Source organism: Megalobrama amblycephala, linkage group LG16, assembly GCF_018812025.1.
Source record: "Megalobrama amblycephala isolate DHTTF-2021 linkage group LG16, ASM1881202v1, whole genome shotgun sequence".
NCBI classification, from domain to species: domain Eukaryota; kingdom Metazoa; phylum Chordata; class Actinopteri; order Cypriniformes; family Xenocyprididae; genus Megalobrama; species Megalobrama amblycephala.
Window position 1 is genome coordinate 30,480,443 of NC_063059.1, and position 11,997 is coordinate 30,492,439.

At 38.9% G+C, this 11,997-nt stretch overlaps 1 pseudogene; it reads left to right on the forward strand.

The window, feature by feature from the left end:
• The window catches only part of LOC125248373, an 8,396-nt pseudogene extending 6,928 nt beyond the window's left edge, over positions 1 to 1,468 (forward strand).
• Positions 1,469 to 11,997: the final 10,529 nt, after the last annotated feature.

The window sequence follows — 11,997 nt, forward strand, 5'->3', positions numbered from 1 at the left end:
AGGAGACACAAACATCCATCAGCGCACATAATCTGAACATTATTAAAGTTCTCTCGTAATCTTTTATTGTCATTAGTCTCCACAGAGCTGAAGAAGATGCAGCGATATGCAGGTACAATCTTTTGTGTGTTTGATTACATTGATGCAAAATAAGAGTTTAAAATCATATACCAAAACATTTGTAAATGATACAACTCGATACATTCTTTTAGATTATAAATTTGGCGTATTGAGAAGTTGTGATTCATATCTTTATCTCTCCTTCAGTGGATCTGACTCTGGATCCTGATACAGCTTCTCCATATCTAATCCTGTCTGATGATGGAAAACAAGTGACATATGGAGACATTGAGCTTAAACTCCCAGACAACCCAAAGAGGTTTGACACTTGTTGCAATGTCTTGGCAAAAGAGGGATTCAGCTCAGGGAGATTTTATTTTGAGGTGCAGGTAAAGGGAGTGACTGAGTGGGATTTAGGAGTGGTCAGGGAATCCATTAACAGGAAGGGGATGATCGCAGCAGCTCCTGAGACTGGATACTGGACTGTAGTTCTGAGGGATGAGAATCAGTATGAGGCTCGTGAATCTCCTCCTGTCTCTCTGTCTCTGAGAGTGAATCCTCAGGTAGTTGGTGTGTTTGTGGATTATGAGGAGGGTCTGGTCTCCTTTTATGATGTGGAGTCCAGATCTCACATTTATTCTTTCACTGGTCAGTCTTTCACTGAGAAACTCTACCCATTCTTTAGCCCTTGTTATAAAGAAGGTGAAAACGCAGCACCGATGATCATCTCACATGTCAGATAAAATACATTTACACCCAAATATTAATAAGAATATGAAATCAAATTTTAGTGCTATGAATATTTGTTATGCTTTGTAAATCTGCTGTAATTATTTCTCTCTTTTTGGCTGTCAAATGTTCATTGTTTTTTTTTTTTTTTTTTTTTGAAGTGTCAGAAATGTTTTCTCAAGCCACATGTTCTTTCTGCTGCTGTAGCTGTAATCCAGTATATACAGGAATAACATCTGATAAACAATAGCAAACATATAAACTAATTTCCCACAGCTCCTGTGGTGGAGTTTGTCAAGCTTCTCTTTCCACTTTTTCATCTGTAGTAAAATGGGGATGAATATATGATGCAGTAAACTGCCACCACAGACTTAAACAGCTTATAATAATGAATCTTAAAGTAATGATTTTAACTAGATGTTAAAACTTTTGTGCAAATGCAAACAGTTTGTGAAAATATGCAGTATAATTTGTGACTAAACATCTACATGATGATCTACACGTTCAACATAGAGGTACATTTTGATGCGCTTCATATTCATGAGAAAAGATGATGGACTATTACATCACTGCAGGCATAAACTTGCTATTGTTGTTTAATCTTATGATTGTGTGGTTTCATTAAAAGTGGAATGATTTTCTTCACAATTAAGACATAAAAGGAATATCATAATTTCAATGCTGTATGGGATGTTGTTGTGAAGCAGTCTGGTATAACCCTTGTTGTTTTTGTGCTGGTCAGATGAAGTCTGAGCATTGAAACGTATCAGTTTAACAACTAAAATTATTCAATAAATCCTGCTGAATTTTTAAAGGTGCAGTAGGTGATCTGGGACATTAAAAGTATACGATCCCACCCTTCCTGCAAATTGCTGTCCAAAGCCATGCCTCCTCTCAAACACGTCATGAAAGCTGTTCTCAATACTAACCGGCAAAGCGTCACAAGAGACAGTTCAGAGACATTTTCAAGGGACGCTTTGGATAAAATTGTAATGGACTGAGCTCACGGTTCACGTTGGGAGAAATGAGAACACGGGGGCACCGCGATGCGACCGCAAAGGGCACTTTCACTTTCGCGATCAAAGTGCATGCCACTGATAAGCATTGTAAATGCAGTATTACAGTAGCCTATACACATACCTGTTTAAACGCTCCTCTCGTGCGTCCTCCCGTCGAGGCAATAATCACTTTCGTTTCGCTTTCAAATACATTTTTATAGATGCCATCAATGCTTTTACATTTCTAGATGTAATTACCGTAATCAAAACAGTCCATAAACTATTATCCTCCAAGCGGCAACCTCCCCCAGTTTCTCGTGAAGCCAATACGGAAGTGACTTAAACTGCGATTCATCGACTGGCCGCTAGGGACAGGCTGCAAAAGTGAGCAGAATCTAATTGACCATCATGTTAAATTAGCCAAGTTTACAGCAAAAAAAAAAAAACATGTTTACATTCTGGTTCAAATTGTGGTTTTGGTCTACACTGTTAATTTTGCCCTTCATGACAACTCTGAGGGGGGTAATTTTTTCTGCATAATTAAGGGCGTGGTCACTTGAGTGACAGGTGGATTGCCGCTGCTGTCTGTGAGCCATCATGTTACCTCAGCAGCTAATCTCAGCCGTATTTGTGCTTTTTTCTGGATTATTTTATACAATATATGGCTGCTGCATTATACTCGAGACGGATGTAGGCTACGTCTGTGTACATGTGCTCGCATGCGGAAGATAAACAGAACACACGTTGTGGGATCGTCGTGGCATTGGCCAAAAACAAAAAGTACTGTTTTTTTGTTTTGCAATGGACATTTTACCCAAGTGCCACGGATTGGATTTATCTCGCGATCTCTATTTCATTAAAGGTATGAAGTCCCATTTGATTTGTGTTATTTGCATAACCCACACAAATTAATTAATGGTGTTGGAGCATCTATAACGTTATCTTAAAAAAAACACTGCAGATTGACAATAAACCTTTAGAGCTTTCTAATGATATTGTTATCTTTATTAATATTTTAGATAGTATCTAAGATAGATATCTCCTGCTAACATGGTCACGTCGAGCTAGGTGGGCGTGGTTTCAGCAACAAGACGCATGGGTTCCAATCATAGACTGTAAAAAAATATGGACGTAGCGTCCGTGACGTCACCCATAGATTTCTGAACAGAAGTTTTGACGCGTAAATGAGGCCGCAGCCCTCTTAGCTGCGCGTCACCGCACGTCACTCCCGGATAACTGAAAATGGGCAAAGAGGCGGGAGGTGGTTTGAGCTGATGTGACTGGTTGCTGAAACCACGCCCGACTAGCTCGACGTGACCATGTTAGCAAGCAAAGGAGCTATCTATCTTAGATACGATCTAAAATATTAATGAAGATAAGTTTATCATTACAAAGTTGTAGGAATTAAACCCAAATATCGAATCAAAATGTAATTAAATTACATTTAATAAGAACCGGATTCACCGTGAATGATTCAGAATCAATATTTAACACTTTATCAATTATTCGTCCACCGAAAAATTGAGGTTACAGTATTTTTACCAATTCTGGACAAAATTATTATTCTGTGGCCAACAGTAATAATATTTTGTTATGATTAATACTTATGATTATGATTATGAGCAAGTAGCATGATCTTTGTTTAAGGCAGCAATTTGGTAAGCACAGCACAAGACACTGTATGTATGGAAAATCAAACAAGACTTTATTGAACTAAATCTACTACGCACAAACTAATCTAACGGAAAACATATACTCTCACACATACACACACACACACACACACACACACACACACACACACACACACACACACACACACACACACCCATTCATTCAGTTACAGGGAAATGGTGAGGTTATTGTTTGGAGGTGAATGGATTCCCCAGTTGTTTAGCTTTTAACAAGTTTCTCTGACCGTAACCTGAGAGAATTAATACACTAGCAATTCAACCATAGTTTCATTTGCTTAATAAAATTGCACCAGCTCAGCAAAATTAGGAGACCTGTGTTACTTGCGTTGGCTGCTCCTTTAAGCGCGTGTTCCCTTCGTGACGGAGTTGAAGGAAGCGCGTGGCTCGGTCAAGAGTTCTGAAGGACGACGTCTGTGGGGAAGAAGTTGGCTTTGCAGAAAATGGAGTCTTCGTTGGATAGCAGGGTTTACGCGTTGCTGCGTGAGTGTCTCTCTGCGTCTCAAGGAGTTGCTGGAACAAAGGACTTTTGGTGAGTCCTCAGCTGCGAAGTTCAACGAACTTTCTTGCAGGGGTTTGAGTGAGTCTTGAAATGGTTTGGCTTGCAAGCAGGACGATGTTCGGTCCGCCGCCTCAGCGAATGCCAAGACGAAGTGCAAAAGCCGAAAGCAAAAAGCAAGCAAGCACTTTCACAATGCGCGGTATTGAGTTTTGAACGGTTTGTTGGTTCCGCCTTTCCGATTGTTTTAGCCAATCAGGTCCTGTTTTGGGCGGGGTCCCACGCCCAGTTCTCCTGTCCTTGTATGTAATTAGCATACTGTCCTTACAGTCCTTTGTTCTCAAACTTAGGGATTTTGGTCAGAACTTTGAGAAGTTAATTTTGCTGGTTCAAAAGTCATACATCTTACATAAATCAATTTTGCATCAAAATACTGGAAAGCATTCATCCATCACAACCAGACCAAACAGTACACACTTTCTGTAATTGAGGTAGATTTTCTTCAAATTTACCAGTAATCAATATTTAAAACACACAGAAAGAATTACATACGTTCCATGAACAAAATAAGACATGCTTAATACATATGATATGTTAGAGACTGCTTTTGGTGATAAGTTCATATCTCTGGCAGTATTTTTCTAAATTGTCTCTGAAACTTTGGAATGTCTTTTGAAATGCAAAGCTGGGCAGAGGGAAAGTTTCTTGTGGGTGATTCCCATGGTGCCCTGCTGTGATCTTCACCTCAAGATGTGTCGCAGGGCCGAGTTTTCTGATAACCGTGAATTTACACCTTGGTGTTTGCTGATCCATCTGTTTTTCTTAAAGTCAACACAGCGAAAGAGAGTCTCTTTGATCTTTTGCTCTGTTACTACAATCAAATGCATTTGTAATTAAGCAGACATTGAGGGGCCATTTTCGATCAGCCATTTTAGTTTCCAGGTCCAACTTTATGGCTCACAAATGTTTCAGTAAGGGAATGAGTTGACTCTTTGATCTTTGGAATGTGGAGTTTGTGGTAATTTGGTGAGCTTTGTTCGGGAATAATCCTACAAAGTTCTAAAGGTTTACTGTCAATCTACGGTGTTTTTTAAAGATATAGATGCTCCAACACCAGTAATTTGTGTTGGATGTGCAAATAACAACATGGAAAATCAAAATGGGACTTCATACCTTTATAATAGAGATCGCGAGATGAATCCAATCTGTGGCACTTGGGTAAAATATAAATGTCCATTGCAAAACAAAAAACAGTACTTTTTGTCCATGAAATATTGATATATTATCCATTGTTTGCATAACATTTCTTCTGAATGATCTGCTCTCTGTCATCGTTCTTCAAGAAATAATGCAATCTGAGCAACGTTTATGTTGTAAAACTGTATACGATCGTATCTAACAAACAAATGAGTCCATGTGTCCAAAATATGTTTTTTCAAAATAGTGCAGCAGTTTTAGTTATAATATCCAAGCAGTGCTGTCAGAGTTGTATATCCTCCTGGTATTGTCATTGTAGTAAATCTCACAAACAAAACTTTTAGCCAATGCCACGATCCAACAATATGTGTTCTGTTTCTTCCGCATGCATGCACATCTACACAGACACACATCAGTCTCGAATATTATGCAGCAAGCCATATTTTATAATTGTGTAAAATAATCGAGCACAAATACGGCTGAGATGCCAAATTCAGCGGCTGGAATTAGCTGAGGTAAAGTGACGGCTCACAGACAGCAGCGGCATCTACCTGTCACTCAAGTGACCACGCCCTTAATTATGCAGAACTTGAAGGCTTAATATAATTTAAAAGAATGAGTTAGAAAAAAATTCACCCCCCTCACAGTTGTCATGAAGGGCAAAATTAGCAGTATAGACCAAAACCACAATTTGAACCAACTTGTAAACATGTTTTTTTCAGATGTAAACTTGGCCAATTTAACATGGGATTCAATGAGATTCTGCTCTCTTTTGGAGCCTGTCCCTAGCGGCCAGTCGATGAATCGCAGTTTAAGTCACTTCCGTATTGGCTTCACGAGAGACTGGGGGAGGTTGCCGCTTGGCTCCAACTTACGTCCCGGCTCTTTGCCCATTTCAGTTATCCAGGAGTGACGTGCGGTGACACGCTGCTAAGATAGCAGCGGCCTCATTTTCGCTTCAAAACTGCTGTTCAGAACTCTATGGATGACGTCACGGACACTACGTCCATATTTTTTTTACAGTCTATGTTATCCTCACAAAAACTTCAGTCAAGCCAGCTCATGCGTCAACCTGAGAGATCAGCCTCCTGTCAAATTTCTTGGTTTCTGAATGAACGGTTTGGCTTGATTGACAAACGCTAACGTTCGGGCATGATTTATATACCATCGACCTGTCCTAAAACGTTAGCACGCTTTGATCGATTGTTTGTAGATCGCGTGTTTCTCTGTTCGAGAGCGCATTTCCTGTTCACATCCGCGACAAAACAGTTGATTATTTACGAACGAAAGCTCTCGTGAAAATGGTCTCATTTGAAAGAAAATATCCTAAGCGAAAAGATGATATAGTTTGACTGATTGAAGTAGCCCTTATCAAAAGTGCCGGGGTCAATTTCTTTCTTTTCAAAACTGCGGGGGTCCTGACCCCCCTGTCCCCCGTGTCAACGGCGCTCCTGTTAGAGAGCTTGTACCTGACTGCTGCAGATTCATTTCAGTGTTAATACTGTTGACATGGATATGCATTAAGACTGACTGAACAGCTCCAGTTAGAACGTCCGTAGGGTTTAATATGGAGTTGGCCCACCCTTTGTAGCTATACCAGCTTCAACTCTTCTCTAAAAGATTTCCACAAGGTTTAGGAGTTTATTGGAATTTTTGACCATTATTCTAGAAGCACATTTGTGAGGTCAGGCAGTGATGTTGGACTAGAAGGCCTGTGCCCGGTTGCATAAAGCACCTAACAGAACCAGAATGTATGAACCTTGTGTGTTCCATATGGTGTCAAAGTTGGGTTTTGTTAAATTAATGTAAAGTTTTTTTAATGAAGTGTTTCATTTTGCAAAATAAATGAGGTGTTCTGCTACTTGTGTGTGTGGATCTGTGAATTGTATGTAGTGTTTTGAGCCTTGTTTTTAAAATTGTGCTTAAGCAATCATAAAAAACTGTAAGTTTGGCTGAACTCATTGCCCCCAGCCTCCCTCATAGTCATACCCAGAGCCGTTGAAAAACAAGGACAACTAGTGGCACGAATTTCATCTGAGACTCCTTGCCTCCTTGCACCTCATCCTCATCCTTTTCCTCCTCCATCCTCTGGTGTCCTCGACCTTTTCAATCACATCTCTCTGGATCCATTGTTCCAAAACTGAACTGATTCTGGCTCTTTTATCTCTCTATTGAAGGTTCTAAAAGACAACATGGTGTAGGCAATGAGAAATGAAGGGATTTGTGTCTAGTGACAGTTCAACAAATCTGATTCATGTGTCAAACCAGAGGAATAGTGTTTATAGTTTAGGGAAATGGGTGTGCTTTTTGATAAATGGTGTTATGGTTTTGAAATTTTAGTTCAAAAGCCTGATTATAATGTTTAAGCAATCGAGAAAAACTGTAATACGACAGTATCTGTTAATTTCTGTTGTCTTCTTCTAGCTCCACATATGCGCACCCCTTCACACCGAGGCGAGGAGAGACATCCGTGCCTTCCAAAAGGGAAAAAAGGGTCAAGGATCACATTCTCTCAAAGAGACCTTTAAAATCGTGATCTGAGTAGCATTAGGACAGTGTTTTAAAGTTGTAGTTTGGTATTGCGAACTGAAATCATGAAATCAGTAGAGAACTGTGTGGTGTGAGAACAGATATATCCATCCCTGTGTTCAACTCTGGTGTGTTTTGTTTGGTTTTTTGAACTCCCCTTTTACAACTTGGTGGATATCGAAAAGAAACAAGAAATTAAATGAAACCCTTAGAGAACATGATGATGGAAAAATATGAGATGGGAGGAAAAATTACATTTCAATGTTGTATCGCAATAGAGTTGCATTCCCATAGGAATGTTGTAGTTGCTCACAAATTTTTTGCATTATCTTGCGCGAGTATCGTGATCCACTGAGAAACTTTGCATTCACAAGGCACTGAAATGTTATTTCCATCAAAAAAGTTTTGCGAGCAAATGCAAAGTTTCTCTGGGGATGCCAAAGTTTTGTGAGCGAACTCAAAGTTTTTTCAGGGAAGTAAAAGTTTTATGAACAAACGCAAAGGGGACCCAAAATTTTTTGAGGGGACGCAAAGATTTAATATATTTTTCCTATCACCATGTTCCTTTAGGGGCTCTGAAAAAGTTTTCATAGGACCAAAATGGAGATGCATGAAAAATGTGAAGTAAATTGTATTTGGTTCAAGAGGCCTGTCCACCTCCGTCAAAGCAATGTAGACCACATAGCCTTGTAGACCACCACTGTCTGCCAGCAGCACAGCTCTCAACAGGGCTCGGCTGAACCTCCGCTCAGCCGGACACAGGGACATGCAGTCTTGTAGTCATCTACAAACCATGGTTACCTCAACTTCTCCACAAACTACCAGTCAGCAACTACAACAGAGAAAATGATTGCATTAGGGTCCTGTAGACTCCGTATGAACATGCTTTGAGAGAGTGTGTGTGTGTTCTTTAATACTAATATAATGTGTGTGTGTTTGTGTGGATGCTGTGTGACTGAGGTATGATATATACTGTATATCCCTTATGTTGTTATGTCTTAATACCCTCATATTGTTTCACTTGTTGCACTGCTTCGGCTGCTATGTTAAGTTGCGACACTGGGTATTTAATTTCTGTTTTTTTGGAGTGTCATCATCACCTCCAGTAATGGTTTATCCACCATTTAGATTCGGTTGTCTAGTCTTACCAGCTCAGCCAGCCTCTAAACTGCCTCTCACTTTTGTTAATGGAAAAAAAAAAACCAAGACTGCTCAATAATATTTTGGAGAATATCTTTGTATGATATATACTAAAACTGTGTGTGGGTTTGTTTAATTCTTCAGTTTTTAAATAAATATTTCACTCATTGATATTATTGCTAGTTGTTTTGTCTCAATTCTGCTTGTGTAAGATTGTTGTGTGTTATATATATGTTATAACCTTGTTGCTGAGGTTTTGCAGAGGGAAAGATTTTGATGTAAGGTTGTGCAATTATTTAGATTAAGCAACCAGTGAGTTAAGTTACATAACATGATTTGTTTGATCAATAATAATGACTGAATCTGTTGACATGTTGAAGATTAATCCACCAGGTGTCACTAAATAGTAGTTCATACAGGTTAGAGAAGATCATCTTGTTTCTCTAATCTGAATCTACATTATAACACTTTCTTTAACACCAGATTTACTATCATTTCCAGTCTCATGTGGGAATAAACTATCAGAGCAGTAAAAACACATGTTAATATGTAGAGAATGTAGTTATAAATGCAGCTGTCTGTTCCATTTCTATAATAAAAACACATGTAGTTTTATATATGATCAGTTATGTAAGCGATTAAAATGCAGCCAAATAGGTCAAATGACCATTAACAGCTGGACAGAAATCCAATCGTATTTTATTACTTTTTTTGTATTCACCTTTTTCCTGACATGCCTTCTGCATTTAGAATTATGGGAGGCACTTCCGGTTTGAGGTAATTTGTTAATGCTTTTACAGTTTTAAGTTATCTTTTAATGTTTGATGGTTGAAGGGCAACTAGAATAATGTCACTTCATTATATCGTAATGACATTCGTAGAGCGAGTCTTTCACTGATTGTTTACAGTTTAACTGAAGTTATTCCCAAAGCTTCATAGGGAGTAGGAAAAAGGTGGATATTTAATACTTTGCCGTAATTGAGATCTCATTCAGACAGCAGCAGAAATCACTGTTCTTGCAGTAGGAAATTGCTGACTGGCTCCATCATCTAAAAACATTTCAGTCCAACTGGACGTCACTGAAGACATCAACAGTCCAGCTTCACAGTCATTCTGAACTCCAGCATCTCCACTGCTCACAGATCATCTGCTCTGATACACAAACACACGATCACTCCATGAAAAAGTGTGTTTCTGTGGAGTGAGGGATAGCCATCACAAATCTCCAAGACAGCAAGTACACATTGAGGCTGCAGTTTGGGTCAGGGGCCAATGTTGTGTCTGGATGGTACACCTTGTTTGGTTTTTGCCTCTACTATGATTAGAGTTTTACTAATTAATACAGCATAACCGAGTAAGAAACTTAAGTCAAGTCTTAAACCTCTAAGCCAGTGGTTCCCAATTCTGGTCCTGGAGGAGTACACCTAACATTGCACATTTTTGACGTCTCATATCTAACACACACATTTGAGGTCTTGGAGTCTTTACTAATGAGCTGATGAATTGAATGAAGTGTTTTTGATTAGGAAGACATCTAAATGTGCAGTGATATAGGGTCAGTGGCGTAGCCACGGGTGTGCCAGGGTGTGCCGGTGCCACCCAAAGTGGCAGCTGGCACACCTAAAATAGGTCCAGGTGAAATTGCAAGCACAACAAACCTCACAAGTATCGAAAATGGGATACTTTCCCATAGACTGGAGTGAGACCATAGACGTCTCGCGAGCTGTCGCGATCATTCGTGGCTCTCTGTAGCTTGTAGCGCTAAGCCCTTCAGTTCATGCAGAGCGGGCGTGAACGGACCAACTCTTCCACATGTAATAAACATGAATGAACATCCAAAGGTATGTTGAAAGATATAGTAGAACTTACCAAAATCCGTATCATGTCATCTTTCATGTTCATGTTTCAACTGTGGAAAGGTGTCATTAAAACATCTTGTAATAATGTCAAATTTACCGTCACATTTACCTCAGAAAAGCCCTTCAATGTCCAAAAACGCATCAGTCAGCTACAAAAATGAACTTCGAGAGGAGCATTTTGCTAAATATATGCACTATTGCATATTCATTGTATTTGTGCTTAACATGTACTTCAATATTGAATGTATAAATCTGTTTTATGACAGCCACCATTTAAATTTTTAGGTCTATATAAAAATGAGTAGAAATAGCCTATAATTGTCATAATTTTTTTTATTATAACGTTATTATAAAAACTGTGTAATTTATATGTAAGTAGCTTACAAATAAATTAATTTTTAATATTATAGTGATGTAGGCTACCAGCTGTGGTTCCCTGTATAATTTACAGTGTTGAGAGAGATTTTTTTCTTTGAGGAAATTTGCTGTACCTGACGGGCACTTCGGTAAAGTTGGTTTTATATTCGCACATTCGGACTTCTGGTAAATTCAGACTTTCCAATAAATGTGCAATAAATTAATGTTTGCGAATTTTAAGCAGCGACATGATATTGACAACCAACGATTGTCAACTTACAACATTTTTCACATTCGATCAAAATAGGCAAGTATTGTTTTAATGGCATATTTACTTGTGAATGTCCACTGAATGTCCAATGTAGTTTGATTAACAAGGCTATTGAATACGGATGTCTGAATGTGCGAATATAAAACCAACTTTACCCTGACGGGCCCCAAATTAGTCAATAATGAATCAAGGAAATCAAATCGAAATCAAACCACAAGCTTCAGAATCAATATCAAATCCAATGGTGAAATTTGTGTCAATGCCCAGCCGTCAATCATTTTTTTGTTTGTTTTGTTTTTATTTAAAGCAAATGTTGTTTTTTACAATTATTTTCTTGTCAGAGTGCACCAGAATGCGTCGTTAAAATCCCGAAAATGGGGGAGGATGCTCCCAGACCCCCCTACAACAATTTCAATTACAATATTTTGTCCGGTTGCACATTAATCGGACAATAAATATGGCACACCCAGTTTTTCTGATGCACACCCAGAGTCACTTTTCTGGCTACGCTGCTGTATAGGGTACTTAGGGATTGAGAACCACTGCTCTTAGCAAGTCTATTACACTGCATATACTAATGAATCAGACCACCACACAGGTTGCTTTGTACTGTACTTTTGTTATAGCCTTGTGCTTCTGAAAAAAAAAGGTGCATGACAAATTATGT